This window comes from Sorex araneus, chromosome 2 (assembly GCF_027595985.1).
Source record: "Sorex araneus isolate mSorAra2 chromosome 2, mSorAra2.pri, whole genome shotgun sequence".
NCBI classification, from domain to species: Eukaryota; Metazoa; Chordata; class Mammalia; order Eulipotyphla; family Soricidae; genus Sorex; species Sorex araneus.
In genome coordinates, this window is record NC_073303.1 from 164,038,812 (window position 1) to 164,057,903 (window position 19,092).

Here is a 19,092-nt window from a genome sequence, read left to right on the forward strand (position 1 = left end):
TACTATTGATCTTGCTAATGTTTAAACTTCAAAATGAAACATTTTTTCAAATTAACCACTTTTGCATTTTGAATCATCGATGGACATTATTAGCTTGATATTAAGAGTATGGTTTATAGTGCACAAGATTGGTAATATCTAGAAAGCATAAGATCTCTAAGTTTAGAAAATGTTAAATTCAGAATGTATTTAACATAATAAAATGTAAGGAATAATTAAAGCTAAAATTGCTTTTACACTGAAAAAAGTTTATTTGGAGATTCTTTATTATAGAAAAATATAGTGTTATAGATCAGATTAGACAAAACTGCTACATTAAATGCTACATACTCTTCAATGTATTGGAATTATCTGAGTGGGAAGCCTTGAGACTTGCACTAAAATTTAATGTATATTAAAAAATTGCAAATTTACTTAATGTGTATTTACTATTCTATAGTTTGGGAGAAAATACAATGTCATTAAATTATTTATATATGTTCTATATGTTAGCGAATTGTATATAGTTTGAGTGTATTATGGAAAAACTTATAACTAAGTAATTATATATAAATACATATATATAGCATAACTACAATATAAATTAACCTTTTCAGGTTCTAAAATATATCAAGAATTCTTGTGCCCATAGTAATTTATTGTGCTTTATATCACAGTCTATATTCTTCTCTTCCTCTTGGAATGAATGTTTTCTCACTCCTTTCTAGAATATAAACTTGAAGACACTATTGAAAAAAAATAAACTTAACTTTATAAATCATGTGGAAGAGTGACAGTGTGTTTTATGTAGTTTTATTCTCCAATGTGACTACCTCATGTGTTTCACATAGTAGGTGCTCAATAACTATTGATTAACTGCAGATAATTTGGGATCTATAAATTACATACAAATCTATTTCATGCTTCCCACTTGAATAGAACAGATTAGGGTATATTTCAAACAAGGCAGGTCAATTCCTTTTGTTCATTTGTAATCTCGTTGAAGTTAATAGACCCCATAAGTCACTCTCAGAGTAAGTAACTCAATTGAGAAGACATCTTAACTCTTTCAGTACACAATGGCACCTTTTATATTCTGGATATTGACTCTCCACTACAATTTACTAAGGCACTGGTGATCGTGAAATTTATTAGGGATATTCAGGAAACTGAAATAATAGCTCTATGAGAAAAAAAAACTTTATGTTAACATGCAGTATATGAGAAAATAAAAAAGCCAGTGCTATATCAATATCCCAATATTGTTCTTGAAAAATTGGTCAATCTGAAAGTACCTTATGCATCAAACCATTCTTTCCTCACATGACTTTTCAGGTTACATGAACTCATTTAAAGATGAAGAAAAAGATATACAAAGTATTTCTTGTTTGTCATTAAACTAAAATATGGCCTTTTAAAACTTCCAGGCATAGACCCAAATAAACAAACAAATAGAGCATAAGTTGTTAGAATAAAGTTTAATTAAAACAGAATTCAAGTTCTCTGAAAGTTTCTTATGAGACCACTATATATTTTTATTCAGGAAGTATACAAACATATATGTACATGCAGATATTTACATTTTTTAGCCATACCCAGAAGTCATCATGACTTGCTCTTACTCCGTTACCTCACCTAACAATGCCCGTGGGAAAGTATGCAGGACTCAAACCTGGGTAGGCTGTCTGCAAGGCAAGCAAACTACCTGACGTAAATCACTCTGGTTCTTAAATGTATATTTAATATAAGAATGTTTTTAACACCTGTATGTACAAAATGAGTTATTTGCTATTATCAAATTTTCTATTTCATAGAGTGTTTCATCTTGTGTACAAATGGTGCATTTTACATAGCTTTTGATTAATTTACTGACTGGCCAAAGCATCAAATATGTTTTCGCTACATTTAAATTGTTATTTACAAATAATAACAGAGGATGATTTTAAAAATACCTAAACCAGGACTGGAAAAATAGCACAATGGGTAAGACATTTGCCTTCCACGCTACTAGATATATCCTTGGCATTCCATATGGTTCCCCGAGCACTACCAGGAATAATTACTGAATGTAAAGCCAGAAGTAGTTCCTGAGCATCACCAGGTATGGCCCTCCAAAATAAATAAACAAAACACTTAAACATAGGCTAAATTTTCTAAATTCTACCTTTATTCTACTTATATATGCTTGTGGAAATAATCATTAATATTACTATAACATTTACTAAATGTATACTTGTGTATATTTAAAAACATTTTCTCTTAATAAATTCCATGTGATCTGTGTCACAATCTGTGATCTAAATCAGCATGCTTTATGGTATTGGAACAAAGGCAGAGCTGCAGACCAATGGAATAGGGTTGAATACTCTGACATACACCCCCAAATATATGATCATCTAATCTTTGATAAGGGAGCAAGAAATGTGAAGTGGAGCAAAGAAAGCATGTTTAACAAATTGTGCTGGCAAAACTGGACGGCTACATGCAAAATAATGGGCTTAGACCTCCATCTATCACCATGTACAAAAATCAGATCAAAATGGATTAAAGACCTCAACATCAGACCAGAATCCCTAAGGTACATTGAAGATAAGGTCGGCAAAACCCTCCACGACATTGAAGCCAAAGGTATCTTCAAAGCTGACACGCCACTGGCCAAGCAAGTGAAAACAAAGATAAATAAATGGGACTATCTCAAACTAAGAAGCTTCTGCAACTCAAAAGAAACAGTGACCAAAATACAAAGAGAGTCTACAGAATGGGAAAGGATATTTATGCAGTACCCATCCGATAAAGGGTTGATAACAAGGATATACAATGCACTGGTTGAACTCCACAAGAAGAAAACTGCCAACCCGATCAAAAAAATGGGCTGATGAAATGAACAGAACCTTCCCCAAAGAAGAAATCCGAATGGCTGAGAGGCACATGAGAAAATGTTCAACATCACTAATTATCAGGGAGATGCAGATCAAAAAAACAATGAGATATCATCTCACACCACAGAGACTGGCCCACATCCCAAAGAACAAAAGCAACCGGTGTTGGCGTGGATGTGGGGAGAAAGGGACTCTCCTTCACTGCTGGTGGGAATGCCGACTGGTTCAGCCCTTTTGGAAAACAATATGGACAATTCTCAAAAAGTTAGAAATTGAGCTCCCATTTGACCCAGCAACACCACTCCTGGGAATATATCCCGGAGAGGCAAAAAGGTATAGTAGAGATGACATCTGCATTTCCATGTTCATTGCTGCTCTGTTTACTATAGCCACAATATGGAAAAAACCAGAGTGCCCGAAAACAGATGATTGGCTAAAGAAACTCTGGTATATTTACACAATGGAATACTACGTAGCTGTCAGAAAACATGAAGTCATGAAATTTGCATATAAGTGGATCAACATGGAAAGTATCATGCTGAGTGAAATGAGTCAGAAAGAAAGAGACAGACATAGAAAGATTGCACTCATATGTGGAATATAAAGTAGCTGAGAGGTACAAGCTTACAATGTTGCGATTCCTGGCAGACATTTCTCTGGACTTAGTTACTAAAATACCAAAATACAGAAATCCAAAACTATGCTGCTGCTGGTGCGGCCTCCTGACCTCATATCTCTTCATTGTCAGCAATGGAAAACAAATTACCAAACGCTTTCTTTTCAGCAGATCGATTTTAGGGGGGAGAAAATCCAAATCATTAATAGTGAATTTTTTGTTTAAATATTGAATGTAATCAAAGTAAAGTGAAAGTAAAGTGAAATTTACCAGTTACACATGCGGGGTGGGGGGCTGGGGAGTTGGGGGGAAGGGGGGAGGTATATCGTGATTCTTGGTGGTGGAATATGTGCACTGGTGAAGGGATGGGTGTTTGAGCATTGTATAACTGAGACTTTAACCTGAAAGCTTTGTAACTTTCCACATGGTGAATCAATAAAAGAATTAAAAAAAAATCAGCATGCTTTATACACTGCACAAAGTCATTTTCTATTTTCATATCATTTTCTTTGAGAGGGTGAATGTGGTATGTAGTACATCGTTAAGCACCTATTAAATTATTACTTTTCATATTGCTCAAGTCTCAATATTATTATAAATTTTATTGAAAAAGTTCCAGTATATTGTAAGCCTAAAACATAAGGTAAATTGCTCAGATATAATTGATTGAAGTGTGTATCTAAGAAAATCAGAAGTATTTCTTATTTTTGCATAAGTGGATGTATCTGGAATTTGCTTTAAAAGTTGATATTCATTGTGAGAAAATCTGAAGAAACAGTAAAAAGATGTGGCTGTGGTGATTAGGGGCCACATGTGAGCACCTAGGTTAATTATTGAATATCATTTTTACATTTGACAAAGGAGATGCATCATCAAGGGAAAAAATAACTCATTTAAAATTTTTAAGGATAGATATTTTGATGGGCCACATGTAATGATGACCATAGACAACTGTGGAAGATATTATATAAAATAGATGTCTCAAAACTAATGAACGTCTTTGGGTAAATGTAAAAACTATCATATTTTTCATAGACAAATACCTGTTAATGTTTATTCCCATGATTTATGATTTCTGTTTGCATAGAATACTCTGTGTCTTATAATCCCTTACTGTTGTCTTGCTCAATATATATGTATATATATATATATATACTTTTAATTCATCAATTTAAATACTTCCCTTGTAAAGTCTCAGTAAAGTTGTAAAGGTTACTGAAACAACCCTCATCCCATTTCTTTGGGTGTTGTCTCTGCTTGTTTTCTTTGTTTTTCCTTTGTTTTTCAGTCATGAAACTATTTATATTGCTTGTTATATCAAAATAGTAAAGGGAATTATCAAAAAATAGTTTCGTAAAAGAAAATTTATGAAAATTATTATATCTCCTAATGGTGTTGTTAAACTGATTGAGATTTACTGAACTGTGTGTTGCTAATTGAACCTTCTGTGTTATTGTTTTACTTACTGAGCTTAGTGGGTTAGTTTCCCATGTAATTTGCTGTGCTCCGACTGGGAGATCAGCATTGTGGAATTTGGAGATGTTCTGTGTCTGTGTATGTGTCCCTGTGCTCCAGAGCTATAGAACTGGGATCATTCTTTTGCTTAGCTCCTCTTCCAAGATCAGTAGTGAAGCAGTGAAGCTGAGCCATTTATGTGCCATAGGCTGTGAGTGTGGTTGCTGCGGCTTCTGACAGTATAGATTGCCCAGCTCAATTCTGAGAAGTCTTCCTTCATCCTGAAGACTGATGTACCTAGTAGTTTCATCAGCTCAGCATCTCTTCCAAGTATCATCTGTGCTTGTTGAGAAAGAAGGAAACATTGCAGCCCCACAAACCTAAAAATTTACCAGCTACTTGTACAAGCAGTTTTAGATTCAAACCAATATATTCATATGGTACAAATTAAAAAATCTTTTTCCTTGATCCTCTCCTTCACATACTGAAAAAAAGTTTCAATTGAACAGAAAAAAATCAGAGTGTCTTTTTACTTTAGTTTCTCAACTGAATTACTTTTTTTAAATTGAATAACTATTTTCTGACTCATATTTTTAATACAATATTTTAGTGATCCATTATTTTTCCTTCAATTATGTAAAAATATAAGCTAAAAACTTTTATTGTATGTATCCTTAAAATATGCAATCAAAAATTAACAAAGATAAAGTTTAACATTCTATTTTTCAACCTCTTTGGAAATATATGGACTTCAGAATACTTTAATCATTTACCTACTTTCATATACTTTTGCATAATTCATTCCCATATTTTTAACATATTATTCTAACCCTGATATAATGAGTTGGAAAATTGATGACACTAAACTATAGAAAGATGTTTCTTCACTAAAAATTTAATTTGGAAATTTCACCTGTGACTTCGTTTATAATCAAACACATTAGGTTGTTATCTCAACCAAACATGTATTTAATTTACCCAGCCTTTAGAAGAGTCTAAAAAAGACTCTAAGTGGGCTAATTTCTAAGAATAGTGTCTGCGAGTCAGAATTCCCTATCCAATCCCAATGATCAGATGGGATGCAGCCTGAAGGTGTTCTTCACTTGTATCACTTGTCTTCCTGTTAATCTTTGATTTGCTTGAGCAGGCTCCAGTAATGTCTCCATTTGTCCCTGTCACGTGCTAGTGTAGCCCAATGATCAATGATATCTGCTCGCTCCAGGAACAGGAAGAGCCTCAAACTGTTCATTCAGGGTTTTAACAAAGAAGTCTGACCATCTCGTTGGTGAGCGGCCATGCGGTCTTTTGACATCCTGTGGAATCCAGTCGGTAACAGGTCTAGTCCAGCGGTCATCTCGGAATCACATTACATGTCCAGCCCATCTGATTTTTGATGTCTTGGCAAATGAGACAGTCTCCCTGATTCTTGATCATCGATGGAGGTCGGAACTCCGGATTCGTTCTCTCACTTGAGTGAGACATGATACTCCACGCATAGCTTTTTCAATTCCTCTTTGGGATACCCAAATAGCGTTCTCATCCTGTTTGCATAGGGCCCAGATCTCTAAGAATGGTGGAATCAAAAAGATCTGCCCGGAGCTGGAGTTTCTTCATCCTCCTAACAACTTCTTCGACACTCTTGAAGTCGTTCCATGCTGCTCTCTTCCTCCTGTGCAGTTCTGGTGCCAAGTAGTTCCTCATGTTGAGTTCTCTATCCATGTACACATAGCTGCTACATTTGGAGATGCTCTTTCTATGGAGAGCAAATGGAGCTCCAGGGACTAGCTCATTTTTCATGAGCATCATCTTGTTGTGATTCAGCTGCAGTCCGACCTGTCCACACTCACAGTCGAAGTCGGCCAGCATTTGTGCCGCTTGGCTAATGTTTGGCGTTATAAGAATGATGGAATGAAATTGCTGATAGTTTTGATGACATAAATCTCTCATGATCCCTTCCAATGGCATCTACACATATGGTTGGTTTGTATGTTTTTCAGTTTTTTTTAAATAAATCACTGAGATATAGTTACAGATTTACAAACTGTGATTATGTTTCAGTCATACAATGTTCGAGTACCCATCCCTTCACCAGTGCCCATTCTCCACCACCAATGATCCCAGTATCCCTTCCACAACCCCTACCCCTTCCCACCCCATGCTTCTGTGGCAGGCACATTTTCTCTTTCTCTCTCCTTTTGGGTACTATGGTTTACAATACAGGTACTAAGCGGCCATCATATTTGGTCCATAGTCTACATTCAGCACGCATCTCCCATCCTGCGTGAGCCCTCCAACCATCGTTTACTTATTGGTTCCTTCTCTATCCCAGCTGTCTTTTCCCCCAGAATGTCAGACCAGCTTTCAAGGCATAGAGCGATTTAAGAAATCTGCCACCCAGCATTGAGCCATTCTTCCTCGTATGATATGATCGCTCAAACCCAATCTGAGATTGGCAAAATGACAGCTTTTACCATATCAATTCTGTAGCAAGTTGAACTCTATCTGAAAGGCACCCAAGACTTGGTGCTGGCACCCACTAGAGAGCTAGCTCAGCAGATACAAAAGGTGGTCATGACAGTAGGAGATTACATGTGTGCCTTGCCTCCTGCTATGCCTGCATAGGGGATGTCAGTGTGCGTGCTAAGGCACAGAAGCTGCAGATGAAAGCTCACCCATATCATTGTGGGTTCCGCAAGGCCATTTGTTTGGCATAATTAACCAGAAATACCTGTATCCAAAATATATAAAGAAGTTTGTATTGGATGAAACTGATGAAATGTTGAGTCAAGGATTTAAGGACCCGATTCATAATACATTTCAAAAAACTCCAAATAACACCCAGGTGGTTTTGCTGTCCACCACAAAGTCTTCTGATGTTCTTGAGGTGACCAAGAAGTTCATGAGGGACATTATTCAAATTGTTGTCAAGAAGAAAGAGTTGATTTTGGAGAATTATCTGCCAATTTGACATCGATGTGCAATGAGAGGAGTGGAAGCTAGACACACACTGTGCGACTAATACAAAACCTTGACCATCACCCAAGTAGTCATCTTCAACACACTAAGAAAAATCAATTGGTTCACTGTGAAGATGCATACCTGAGATTTCACCATGTCTGCTACACCTGGAGATATGGACCCAAAGGTCCGAGATGCAATCATGAGGGAATTCTGCTTTGGTTTCAGTAGAGTATTGATTATTACTCACCTGTTGGCTAAAGGAATCCATGTACAGCAGGTTTCTTTAGTCATCAACAACAGTCCTCCCACACATAAGGAAAACTGTATTCACCGAATTGGTCATGGTGGACATTTTGGGTGTAAGGGTGTGGTTATCAACATAGTGATTGACGACAAGAAATCTCAAGATTTCGAGAGCTTCTACAATTCCTCCATTGAGGAGATGCCTCTCAGTGCTGTGGACCTCATCTGAGAGGATTGACCTGCTACCTAGCCCTGGACAGGGCTCTGTGCTTGAGTGCTTGAGAAGAGCAGGAGGGGGAAGGAAGGGAGCCAAGGGATGGATATCTTGTCATTTTATTTTCCCTTTAAATAAATGTTACTTTTTGAGGCTACAAAAGGAACCATGAACTTTTTAGAAACTTGCATTTTGGGGTAGGTTCTTGTGACAATGTTGTCTCCTCCAAAAATACTAATATATGTCCCTAACCTAGTCAACCTCTAAACTCCCAGAGACTCCCCTATCCAGCTAAAATGAACAATAGGTTCTATTAATGCTACTCAACCTCATTTGCTGAACCAAATCTGAAGGGAGAACACCCCTGCATTAGATGATCCGGAGGATTGTCTCCAGGTATAGGGAGAACAGTGGTGAGCACATAGTAGCCATTTTTACATTGTTTTGTGTCACATTTATTGATTTAGGAAACAAAAAATTCAGAATAAAATAACTTGGAAACTGAAAATTAGATGAATTATCTTTCTAATATTTTAGTTTCACCTAGAAAACCATCATAGAGAATTTTATTAGCTTCTAATTTATTGAAATACATTTTAGATAAATCTGCTGATGATTTATATTTATACTATCATGGTGAACCTCACTTAGTACAAGGCCATTTGTGTAAAATAAGCCTGCTGATAAATGTAAAAATGAGTGAAGTTAACATATTTCACTACTTTTATTTATTATTTGTTTTGTTTTGGTTTGGGGCCATATTCAGTGTTACCCAGGGATCACTCCTGGTTTACCAGGGATTGAACCCAGGTCAATTGCGTGTAATGCCCTACTTATTGTGCTACCATCTCTCCAGCCCCTCTTTCACTACTTTCAATTAAACTGTTATTCAAGACTGATTGAAATGCAAATATATTATTATTAAATGTTTGTTCAAATTAATTTCTGAATATAATCTGGCAACAGATTCTCAATGTTATGTAATGAAATATGTATACTTCAATATAAGCATTTTATGTTCTGCTTCTAAAATTATCACTTGGCAACTTGAGTCAAAAAAGATAATGTTTATGTTAATAAAATCACATGTAAAACACACATTCACACATATAAACTTCCTTCCCTGTGCTTAAGAGGAACATAAACAAAGGACAAGCATAAATCTACAAAAATAAAGTCGAGGTCTTTATGATATTTTTTAATTTTAAAGTGTTTTTCTTAAGAATTAGAAATATGAAAGCAAGCCTAAAGAAAATAAATGTAAGAAAAATGATTAACTGCTTAGCTAGTGTGCAAATAAATTTAAGCAGAAGCAGCCTGTCAGATTTCTAATTATAAAACAGTCTATGCAACATTCTAGAAAATTTTGAATCTTGAACTGTTTTTCAGATATGTTACTTTTGAAACAATAGATTAAAAAGTTGGGAAGCACTTATTTCACCAGGTCAGTAGAAGAGTTTAAAAATAAGAATGCTAGGGGCTGGAGATATAATGTAAAGTTTAATATGCATATTGTAAATGTAGTCAATCTAATTGTTCCCACACCACTTGGCTCCCATTTCAGCTCTTCACATAGCTGAAAAGACATTACTTTGAATAGAGTTCTCTAACAACATAAAACACAAAAGTTTTGATATAAGAAATATTATGAGCTGTACCCCCCTGCATGTTCTGGGGCTATCCATGATTTTATGTTCAGGAGTGACCCTAGATAGCTCTTAGGGGACCATAGATGGTGTTGGGAATTAAAACCTGAGTCACATGAAAGGCAAGTGTGAAATCTCCTATACTATATCTGTACCCTATATTAAAGATTTAAATGGAAACTATGGTTTTCATATGCACTAAAACAAATAGTTTTAACATCTATCCTGTTAAAATACTAAATTAAAATACCCCATGATAATAACTATTTACAATATCAGTAACAGGCATGATTAGAAACCATAAATCATGTTCAGAGAATAGCCTTTTAGCATAACCATGATTTAATTAGTGACCACAGCATATCTTGCTGGACAGTTTTATTCCCTAATTTTGTGACTGTATAACTTATCTTGAGATTATATTCTGGTCAATATAATGTAACAGGAGTCATTTTCTCTGTTTTAAAGAACATTTATTTAAATACTAGGGTTCAATTATTATGTAAAATGTCATTATGTCTTATGTTTCTTCTTTAGAATACAAACATTAAGGCCAAATCCACAATGAATGGCTTTATTTCTTCCTTGTGGCAGCAGACTTGAGTATGGAAAACCACTCACAAAAAAAGGCAAGGAAGAAATCCAAAGCAGATTAGAACCTGTTGACATCAAGAGAGTGCTTGATTTAATTTTATTTGGAGAAAAATTGACTTATATCCTAATTAAGTAATTGTTTTTGGCTTCTTTTGTTCGCAGCTGAAAAAAACAAAGGCTTACTTAATACACCAAACTTAATCTATTTAACACCTTCACAAGCATTGTTTCTTCTTATATTCTAATTAATGGAAACAAGTTAGAAAACTTTCTACTTCTTCAGTTCTTCTGTGAGTCATGGAAAATAAATAACAAGGTTGAGTAGTTCTGTTAATTCTATAAATAAATTCCTGTAAAACATAAATCAAATGCTAAAATTGCAATTTAGCTTTATGAATAGGATTCCTAATTAACTTCTAAGACAAACTTATATTTTCTCTTTCGTTTCCTAGTCACAGCATCTGGTTATTAAAGCTGATATTAAATACTCTAATTTATTTAATTCATTATCTTATTAGTCACAGAGATCTGCTGTATCTATATTCAAAATGGATCCCCTTGTTATTCATGCCATTCACTTTTATTTATAATATTTAGAATACCATCTAAATTGGACTTATTTATTTTTCTACTTGTTTTTTATTACTTTCCCAAAATCATTGATGATCTGTAACTTTCCTATTAATTTTTGTAACTCCAGTGTTCAAAACATATGTAAGTGTTTAAAAGTAAAATGTAGACTACAAGTAACCTAAGAACAGTGATGTGGGATCTTGGGTACTATGAGAATGGAAAATGTGCAGTAATTTTGTGTATAAAGACTTAAATATTAGCACTATTGTGAAAATGTGACTTAATCTACAATAATATTCAAGAATAAAAAATACATGATAACAAGACTATTATCATGTATTTATTATGATAACAAATCCACGAAAACATTTGCAAAGAAATGTTTTGCAAAAAATGCATGTATATGCACATACATTCTTCTAAATGCATGGAATAAAAGAAGATTAAATAAATCAGAAAAAGCTGAGCAAGTTTTATAGCTGAAAATAATTCCATAATGAATCTGAAATGATTACTGAAATCTGTTCTGTTGTTTTTTGGAGAGTGGATTATTAATTAAATAACCAACTAAAAGAAACAGGATAAAAATAAGTAAAAGACAGAGAAAAGGTTAGTTTTTAATTGGGGTCTACAATTTAAAAGGACTGGAGCGATAGCACAGTGGGTAGGGCGTTTGCCTTGAACGTGCCTGACCTGAGTTCAATTCTTCTGTCCCTCTTGGAGAGCCCAACAAGCTACCGAGAGTATGCTGCCCACATGGCAGAGCCTGGCAAGCTACCCATGGTGTATTCAATATGTCAAAAACGGTATCAACAAGTCTCACTATGGAGACATTTCTGGTGCCCGCTTGAGCAAATCGATGAACAATGGACAACAGTGCTGCAGTGCTATAATTTAAAAACTGATTTTTGTTATGAGACTTGAAAAATCTTTAAAACTTTCTTTAAGCATTTTAGGAATATATTTAATACCTTGAAGACTCTCCACACAGTGATCAAGCTCACTGAAGTTTCGTGAGAGTTCAAGATGCTGCTCTGTCTGACATTCATTGATTTAAAGAAGGCCTTTGATTCTGTTGACACTGAAGTGGTCATTGAAGCCCTAGCCAAACAGGGCGTTCAAACTCAGTACATCAAGATCCTCCGCGAGCTATATTATGAATTCACCACCAGGATCTCACCATTCTATAAGGAAGTCATCATTGACGTAAAGAAAGGGGCTCCGTAAGGTGATACCATTTCGCCAAAACTCTTCAGTGCCACCCTCGAGAACATCATGCGACGACTGGAATGGGAAGGAATGGGAGTGAAGATAGACGGTCAGCAACTACACCACCTCTGCTTCACTTATGACATCGTTCTCATAACACCAAACACTAGCCAAGTGGCACAAATGCTGGCCGACTTCGACCATGAGTGTGGAAAGGTCGGACTGCAACTGAATCTCACTAAAACAATGTTTATGAAAAATGAACTAGTCCTTAATGTTCCGTTTGCTCTCAATGAAACGAACATCTCTGAATGTAGCAGCTATGTGTACCTGGGTCAAGAAATCAACATGAGGAAGGACTTGGTGCCAGAACTGCACAGGAGGAAGAGAGCAGTGTGGAACGCCTTTAAGATCATGGAAGAAGTGGTAAAAGAGGACAAAGAAACTCCAGTTCCAGGCACATCTTTTTGACTCCACCATTCTTCCTGCAGTAACATACACCTCAGAGACCTGGGCCCAATGAAAACAGGATGAGAACGCTATTGGGGTCTCCCAAAGAGGAATTGAAGAACTATGCTAGGAGTACCACGTCTCACTCAAGTGAGAGAAGGAATCTGGAGTTCAGATCTCTGTCGACAGTCAAGAATCAGGGACTCTGTCTCGTTTGCCAAGGTGTCAAAAATGAGATGGGCCGGACCCGTAATTTGATTCAGATAAGAACTCTGGACTAGAGGTGAATCCAGACCCAGCAAAACCTCTTTCGGTGTGAGCAACTCCTCACAGAATGTCTCCAGCCTGAGAACTAAATCTCGCCCCGTGCCCGCCCGGGAGGGGAAAGGTATTTCTCTCTCTCTCGCCTCTTTCTCTCCGGGGATGAAGGGCGCGGTGGCCGCCATATTAAGACGACCACAGATTGGGTTTTCAAGCCTGCAATTATCTAATATCTGGAAGAAATCTCCCTGGACTTCTTGTTAAAGTACAGAAATTCAAAACCGCGCCACGCGACCTTATATGTCTTCACAGTAGATCTGAATCTAGTGGGGTACTCCTAACAACAATAGTGAGGTTTGTGTTGAAATATTGAATGTAACCAAAGTAAACAGAATGTAAAATGAAACTTATCAGTTACAAGGTGGGGGGGGTGGGGCGGGATGGGAGGTGTACTGTGTGGTTTTTTTTTTTTTTTTTTTTTTTTGGTGGTGGTATATGGGCACTGGTGAAGGGATGGTTGTTTCAGCATTGTATAACTGAGATCTAAGCCCGAAAGCATTGTAATCTTCCACACGGTGATTTAATAAAATAAAATAAAATTAAAAAAAAAATAAATAAAGTGAGAGCTTTGAAAGAAAAAAAAAAAAAGAACTCTGGACTAGAGCTGTTACTGACTGGATTCCACCAGACGTCAAAAAATCGCGTGGCCGCCCCCCTACGAGATGGTCAGACTTCTTTGTCAAAACCCTGAATGAACGGTTTGAGGCTCTTCCTGTTCCTGGAGCAAGCAGATATCATTGGACTACACTAGCATGCAACAGGGACGTATGGAGATATTACTGGCGCCCACTTGAGCAAATTGTAGATCAATGGGATGACAAGTGACAAGTGACACATGACCTTGAAGACTTAAACTTTTCAAACTTGGACAGAATCGTACTTACATTATTAGAATATGTTGAGTTAAGAAATTCCAAAAACTCTGTAGTTCTCAAAAACAGCAGATATGAACCCAATACTTAATTTTTGTGGGACTTGAAGTTGTAAAAAAATCATGTACACCACAAAAATAAGTTATTGGCCATATCAAAATTATATTTTGCATATTTTTTAAACTATAAACATTATCTTTCCACCCAAAAATAACTGAACTCAAAATTCATCAGTCATTATCTCTAAACTAAAATATATTCAGACATTAGAGAAGTTAAGTGGATATGCTGGTGATGGATGTGGTGTTGATATTATGTACACAGGAAACCATTAATAATAACATTGTACATAAGGAACCATCATTTAGAAAAATAATAAAAAATCCTGGATATTTTCAAACTGCTCATTTGATTATGTTGCTCAAATTAACAATTGACTATTTGATCAAAATAAAAACAATTTATGGATGATTTTATTTAAAATTCAAAATTTCTCTGATGGTTTCAGTTCACTCTTAAACTGTTGCCACTACCAAAATTGGAGCTAAGTTTTTTTAGCATATATATATGTTTGTGTATATAAAGCATATTAAAATTAGACATAAGTTTAGATGTATTTCTATAGCTTATAGCTGAAGCTAACTATAGATAAGTTAAACAATGCAACAGTATTTTTAACAAGTTTAAAAATGATTATGACTTTTAGTTTTATATTATATTTCAATTAAAATGTTTCATGAAAATACAAGAAAGACAAGCTGAACATTTATTATGATATTCAGCTGTGATTTATTATAATTACATTGTTATGCAAAAAAGTACATTAATGCATGAATGGTTTTAGAACTGTTACAAGGAAATATTGTAATATTGTTATATATATTTGCTTTCATACATGATGCTAAAATTATAAATAGTATTCAAATATTCTCTTTTGAAACTATTAGAATTTATTAAATAATTCAATTATTTAAATCTTGACTTCAGGTACTTAACCATGTTAAATAAAATTCATCAAAAGTTAACCTTGTAAATTAATGCTGATATTAGTGATTATTAACATCAACTGTAAAAATATTTTATTTATTCTAATGTTGAAACAATTCTGCACCTTGTTCAAGTTTCTAGTCATTCATTTCTTTTAGATGAAATTTAAAATGCTAAGTGAAATAGTTATATTTTTTATCATTTTCTACAAGGATAATTTATTATTGAGTAGTTCTGTTTCACCTATAATAAAGTTATCTTTTTTCTGCCTTGCCACTAAATTTAAAGTTCCATTTACTCTCCAAAAAAATGTATCTTTCAGATGTGTGGCTTTATTTCAGTTAAAAATATATTACCTGTAAGCCTATTCGCCCCAAACTAGTTCTGTCATTGAAAATTTATAAAGGTAATGCTAACTAATATCTAACAGGAATGTTTTTGTGATCACCAAGAACAGGTTCCATATGTTTATTGCTTTTATCAGAATGCTCTCAGATTTTTCTCCTAGCACATTATAAGATTCTCACACGTGACCTGCACTATATTAAGGGCCCACAACACAGCTCCTGAAGTGACACAACTGCTCAAGAAATTACATGCTGCTCACAGTTATTCTTCCTGTCATTCTGTCAGGACGAGCAGAGAAGACAGAGCCATCTCTAGTTTAATCCTCACATCTTCCAGAGGGTTACCCATATTGTAAAACTATTATATAAATATGATGATAAATAAAAATAAAATTTTGGAAATTTTTGTCTGAAACTACATCGATATTACTCTGGTATTTTTACTGCATCGCCTTTTGCTTAATCTGAATGAGACAAATATTTTCCTGTTTGAGGTGAGGAAAATAATGAAAAACACATCAGTATGAAGCAAACTTCCTATAAAATCTGTTCACTTTTTTGTCATACTGGATGTGGCACAGTATGATAGTCCTTAAATGCATTAATTAATAGTTGTGCCTAATTTAATAAATAATTCTCATAAGTTCCAATAAATATCTTTTATTATCAAACTCCAAAGCTTTACTGAATCTTAAGGTGGAACAGCTGCAGGTTGATTTTAACGTGATAAATAATCTTGAACATTTATTATAGTTTCTATTTACATAAATTTTATCTTTACAAATTAAGGAACAGAATATCAATTTGTCATATTACTCTATATCACAAGATAAATTGAAGGAGATGTTCTGCTTTTACCTTCCTAATGAACTCCGATATGATAGCTGAAATGTCAAAACACCATGATAAATGCAAGGTTAACAGCTTATTAAACCTATTTGATGTGGGATACATATTGTTTCTGCACTACGTCTACTTTTAATTTTTGTCATCCTTATAACTTTAAAAAGACCTCATAATTTCCAATGCATGGTTTATTTAATATAGCAAACTGATGAAGAGTAGTGAATTGATTGAACACTTACCTAAACTGGACACTTAACTGAACTGAACAGTTATGCTAGCTCTTAAACAATAAATTACATCAACATGCAGATATAACTATATTATTGCTGTTCACATGGTATATGTACCCAAATATATTACACTTACTATATACTAAGTTAAATATAATATATATATATACAATTAAATGCAAGGAAGCTTGACTTAAGTACTGATTCAAACATGTAACTGAAGAATATCTATATATCCATATAAAGATATAATCCTGAAAACTACTGTATTTGTCATTATCAATAACCAAAAGAAACTATTTAATCATAGGTTGGAGTTTGTTTCTTTCAAAATAGAATGGCACCTCTACTGGATTACGTTAAATATATTTATAGCTAAAAACAAATTCTGCTTTATATTAATATATGTGTTCAGTTATATAAGCACTCAGAACAGTAGTCATTGTAATATGATGAAACATTGTAACATTGTGCATGAACCATTGAAACATTTAATTTTTATATATAGCATATTTGGATGTGTACATTGGTATACACCTGTACTATTTTATAGAGTGCACATATTTCTGGTATTTATAATAAATATTTTTAAATTTTTAAATGAAAAATTTAATTTAAAACAATGGTGATTATATGGAAGCATTTTGTCCCAAATGTTAAAAAAGTCTCAAGAGCAACCTAACGCCTGCCATAGTCATGCCACCAGACTCCATGCCAGACTGTTTCACTCAGAGCACCCCAAGGGGTGGGGGGGTGAGAGCCCTCTCCACCCCAAGGGACTCAGCCCCAGAAACCAAAAAAAATCCACAACCCAGCTGCTGCAATGTTCAAGGCCGCTCCTACAGCTTGAGTTGAACCTCCTGCATGAGTAAACCTGTTCCTGGACCATGCGGCTGCATTTGCTGCCACGCAACGCATCATAAGACTTTCCCTACCCATTCTCCAAGAGTACCACACCACATTTGATGAGGTTAAAATAGTAGGCAACCAATCAGAGGAAAATACATGCATACATACATACATACATATATATATATATATGTGTGTGTGTGTGTGTGTGTGTGTGTGTTTATATATATATATATATGAAAGTTCACCTTTAACACATAAAGTTCTACCTTTAACACATGTTACTGATATCCTAAAGAAGGTCTTAATGGCCCCTGCCAAAATAGAACAATCTTCACACTGTTTCCTCTATGGATACTTTTTTAAGCATTTTCAGCTGTTTTTCATAACAAACAATACAAAATATATTAGTTTGGTTGTACTTTGGAACAGGTATTGGGGCTTGGGATGGGAACATCCCAAATATGGTGGTGGGAAGGTGTAATGGTTGTAGTATTGGTGTTTCAATATTAAATCACTGTCATTGTCACTGTTATCCCATTGCTCATCGATTTGCTTGAGTAGGCACCAGTAATGCCTCCATTGTGACACTTGTTATTACTGTTTTTGGCATATCCAACACACCACAGATAGCTTGCAGGCTCTCCCATGCAGGTGAGATACTCTCAGTAGCTTGCCAGGCTCTCCAAGAGGGGTGGAGGATTTAATAAAATATTGTAAACTACCTAATAAAATTTAAAAAATTAAAAATCTCAAAATGGTGTTGACAAAATGGTAGTAAAAATTAAAATTCTTTTTCCCCCTATGTTTTTTTCATCTAATCAATTGTTTATCAGTTTATTCTAAAAATCTATGATAATCTAACAATATTTGGGTTCTATATGTAATATCCCAAATGATAAAAGTCCTTTTCTAATGTGTGCACATCTTTTCTGAGTAAGTTAACTCCTTCTAATGCAAAATGATTAAGTATAAATTTCCCATATGATTTTTTTTAACCACAGGTTAAGGTCTAGAGCCATAAACTTTCTCAAAGAAGCCACAGGTAGTAAGTCCTTCATATAGGTCTATGGAATATTTTTGGATTTGATAGAAAAATGCAAATACAAAGAAATTTAAGGAAGTAGAACTACATAACTTCTCCCCAGTAAAGGAAGCTATTAGCAGAACAGTAAGTTAACATAAAATAGAAGAAAAATTTAAAAATCATATATATGAGAAGAGTAAATATTCAAAACATACATATAAAACTCCTATGCAACTCAATGGCAAGTCAACAAGTCAAATATTATAATTAAAAACTGGGCAAATGATCAAATAGATTTATTTTTCCAAGTATAATACTTATGCAAAGTGCTCAGACAATACAAATCAGATAACTGCAAATAAAAACACAATGATATATCACTTCACACATTTTAAGAAGGCTATTACACGAAGATAAGAACTAGTGACTGTGAAGACATGTTCTTAATAGAGCTCTTACATAGGGACAGAGAGAAAGCACAGTGGGCAGAGCACTTGCCTTGCATGCTGCTGACTCGGTTTGATCACTGGCATCCTATATCGTTCCCCAAGCACCAGCAGTAGTAATTCCTGAGTGCAGAGTCAGGAGTAATTCCTGAGCATCATCGGATGTGGCTCAAAATATAAATAAAATAAAATAAAATAAAATAAAATAAAAAGAAAGAAAATGAAGGAAGTAAAAATTAAGCATTTAAGCATCAAAGATGGTAATGCAAATTGGTGTAACTAATTTGGTGTTAGGCCTAATTTAAAAAATAATAATAGAAAAAATTTTAAGTCTTCTAATTCATATTG

The 19,092-nt window shown here is 34.6% G+C and overlaps 1 pseudogene; it reads left to right on the forward strand.

Moving 5' to 3' along the window:
• LOC101538088 (eukaryotic initiation factor 4A-I-like) overlaps positions 1–8,362 on the forward strand; it is a 41,518-nt pseudogene extending 33,156 nt beyond the window's left edge.
• Positions 8,363–19,092: the final 10,730 nt, after the last annotated feature.